Raw genomic sequence first — 3,471 nt, 5'->3', positions numbered from 1 at the left:
CTTCTCTCCAGACCAGTAGAATGGTGTACAGCTGGTGAATTACCACAGCGAATCACTGGGATGTTAGCTGTATGGCAGGGGAATACTCTTTTCAGAAACTGCTCAGCAATACGGCCACTCTGCGGGAACTGCTCTTCTCCGCTGACGGAGCTGTCACTGACTCCGCGCCCCGCCTCAGAAATCCCGATGCTTGCGGCCTGGGGACCTCCTCCTTACGTGCTGGCTGTCTTCCTGCACTGCTCACGTAACGAGCGAGATACTGCCGCCTCAAAATCACTCAAACCTGCTCCAGGTTATTTTCTTCAAACAATTTTTAAAAAGCTGAGACTTCCCATCCGACAAGTTTCTCTCTCTGTTTTTCCGTTATTTCCTTTTCTGTTTTTCAACATCCGTCTCCTCCCGTCTTGGTCTGCGTCTGACGTCATTTCCGGCCCGCTCATCACTTTCTGTCACTGTTACACTTATGTTCACCTTAGGATCAGAGAAGAGTATGAGTGGAAGACAGCTTTCAACCTTTGAAATGCTTTGTTCTGCCATTCGGTCTAACTGACGCCCCCACTGTCTTTTAGGTCATGGTGAACAACATTCTTCATGGCTTTTTATACTTCCTTGTTTTTGTATAACTTGGTGATTTTCTCCAGGAATCAGTCCGACTACGTTCATCATGTCTGTTTGGTTTTGCAGCATTTGCTAGAGAACTCTTGCATATTAAAGCAGAAAATATGAGCTCCACTCTCCTGTAATCACCTTTCTTGGATACGTTTTGGTCTCTGAAACATTGAGTTTTCTCATAAACAAGTTCTCTTCTGCACCAATTCTGACCCAAGCTGACCCTGAAAAGCCATTTGATGTAGAAACGGACGCATCAGACTCTTCTGTGGTTTCCGTTCTCTCATCATTTTCTGTCTAAAACTTTGTAAAAGTTTAGCTTCAGTGTGTCCAATAAATATTTTGCCTGTTCAGCAGAACCTATAGCATGTTTTAAATTTTGGCCCCCTGTGCGATTAATTTTGACATCTTTGGAAAATGAGTAGGCTATGTAAAATTCTTGCTTTTGTTAATTTTTGTGTGAATTTGCCAAATAAAAATGGTGAACACAAAACGCTGTGGCATGACAGCTGGGTCAGACAGTCTGTCTTACTTCCGATCGGGTCAGGACACGGGCCAGCTGGGTTGGAGCTGGCTCTGGCCTGAAACAACGCTACTGCTGGCCGGAATGGCGCTTCACCGGACATCCGGCCGGTGGTGGTTCTCAGATGGCAGACAGAGTGTACCAGTTTGTCAGTTACAGCATTGTGGAAGGTCAGCGCCAGGAGAGGCCACTTTTGCCCGTCCCATGGCCGCTTCTGAGGGATCCAAGGCAGGCCAGAGGATTTTCCATCGTTCCCTGGCTGATCCCCGGAGCCTCTCACCCTCCGAAAACCAGGTTTCTGAAATCGTTCCTGAGGTTCCCGGTAAGGTTAGCCCTCAATAACTCTTGTGATAAACATTCAAATGAAACTGACAGCAAGTATCTTAATCATTTTGTGTTAACACAGAGTTGACTACAAATGCATTTTAAAAGAAAAGATTGTTTGGGATTTTTTTGCCTTTCAGTGAGAATTGTTCTCAAGCCGTAAATGTGAATAATTTAAAAAGTTTTAATAAACAATTTTTTATTATAATATTCATGGATATTCAATAGTCTACGTAACGGGGTTGGAAATTTATTTCAACCACAACTAGAAATAAAGAAAATTTATAAAATCAATATCATGCCTGAGATGGGAAAATGTTATTTTGTGAAAGTTAAACACAATCCCAATAACAGAGCATATTAAAAAATGAAACTGTTTGGTAAAAAATGACATTTTTTCATGTCCAAATGGGCACAGTTTCCTAGAATGACCCAAATGCAGACACGGCAGTGAGACGGCTGCCAAGGGACCGTCAAAAAAGTGCAAGCTCCCAGAAAAGACCATTCTGTATAAATCACTCTCAGAATAAGTGCCTAATATTAATATCAGCTGGCAATGAAGACTCATCATTTACATCCTACAATAAATATTTTGTGAGAAAGTCCATCTTTTCTTGTGTGTGTATATATATATATATATATATATATATATTTTTTTTTTTTTTTAATTTTAATAGAGAAATGAATCATAAAGGCGCTCAATAGCCCTGAAGATACTGAAGCTGTACTGTCAAACTTTCTATTCTGACTGATCATGAATGACGGGCCTCGTCTCCGGCGGCTAAGGAAAGCGATATGTGCTGATCGTCACGATGGATTGAATAAAGCATCAGTTCAGAGAGAACGCTCACCTCTCACAGCTTGTTTTTAATCAAGACGATGAAGCAAACATTTGTTTTAAAGCCAGCGCAGTGAGAATTCCCTATACATGACTCATCGCCCTGCTGTAACTGCTGAATGAAAATGAATTATGCAACCGTTTTTGCGCGGTGGATGTGAAAACGAAAATGCAATTATCACTTAAATTACGTCACAGAATAAGCGGTGTGTCATGGCTAGTACATGGAACTGACCCAGACGCTGGAACCCAGAGGCAGGTGAGTGAAAGGTAAGTAAGGAGTTTATTTTGAGTTCTTGCCGATTCCTGGCGAGGCTGTGGGTAACGTGGCTGCAGCTCTTGATTGTAGTCTCCGGTACCGTAAGTGCAGAGTCCCAAGAGCTGGAAGACCAGACAGAGTTCGTGGCGTGGCTGGAGATCCAGAGGAGCACAGAGACTGTGGCTCACAAACACAGGTGACATCGACGAGGAGTGTTGCTCGAGGAGGTGAGATTCAGGTGACACTCTTGGCATGAGGTGAGGACCTGAAGCGAAGAAAACAGTCAAGGTTAACTTGGGACGAGACAAGGGGGCCAGACGTAGTGAGCTTCAGGAGACTAGGCACCATCAGGGTTAACGAACTGGCGAAGACTGATGAAGCTGGGTCTCCTTAAGTAGCAGGTGTCTGATGAGTAGAGTGGTCACAGCTGAGAGGGATGAGCAGCAGAGCTGGAGGGGGAGGAGTCTGACAGGCCACCATGACACGGTGTTGAAGTAGAAAATGAAAAAGCATTTTGGAAGATTGATTTTTGATTTTATTTTTGAGTCAATTGATTCACTTGTATTGTGAAAATGAAAAAGCATTTCTGTTAATCCATTTTAACTGTCAAATTAGATGTTTCTAATTGAATTTTGCTTCACATTCACTAGAGAACTTTTTGAAAATGAAATGTCAAATACCATTTTCTTTATCATTTTAATTGAGTGACACAACAAGCGGCGTTGAAGAAGAAAAGCTGTTTGACCGATTGATTGTTCTTTTTTTTTGAGTCAATGAATGCAGCTTTATTGTGAAAATGATAAAGCGTTTCCTGTATTGAGTTTTATTTTAAATTATTAGACAGATATGCTTCATTCTACATAGACATGAAACAATGTTCAATAAACTCGTTCAGTAGAGATAGACAATGGACCAAAG

General features: G+C 42.0%; 1 long non-coding RNA gene across 1 annotated transcript; it reads right to left on the bottom strand.

Annotated features, from left to right (window-relative positions):
• Window positions 1–2,558: 2,558 nt before the first annotated feature.
• On the bottom strand, window positions 2,559–3,030 carry LOC144987894 (uncharacterized). The gene is made up of 2 exons (XR_013651581.1): window positions 2,899–3,030; window positions 2,559–2,818 (listed from the first exon to the last, which is right to left on the bottom strand). It is a non-coding gene; the product is annotated as an uncharacterized LOC144987894 (long non-coding RNA).
• Window positions 3,031–3,471: the final 441 nt, after the last annotated feature.

This window comes from Oryzias latipes, chromosome 19, assembly GCF_053564925.1.
Source record: "Oryzias latipes strain Hd-rR chromosome 19, Olatipes_Hd-rR_3.1".
Taxonomy (NCBI): domain Eukaryota; kingdom Metazoa; phylum Chordata; class Actinopteri; order Beloniformes; family Adrianichthyidae; genus Oryzias; species Oryzias latipes.
Note: the sequence above shows the minus strand (reverse complement) of the source record. Positions and strands in the feature narration are given on the sequence as shown.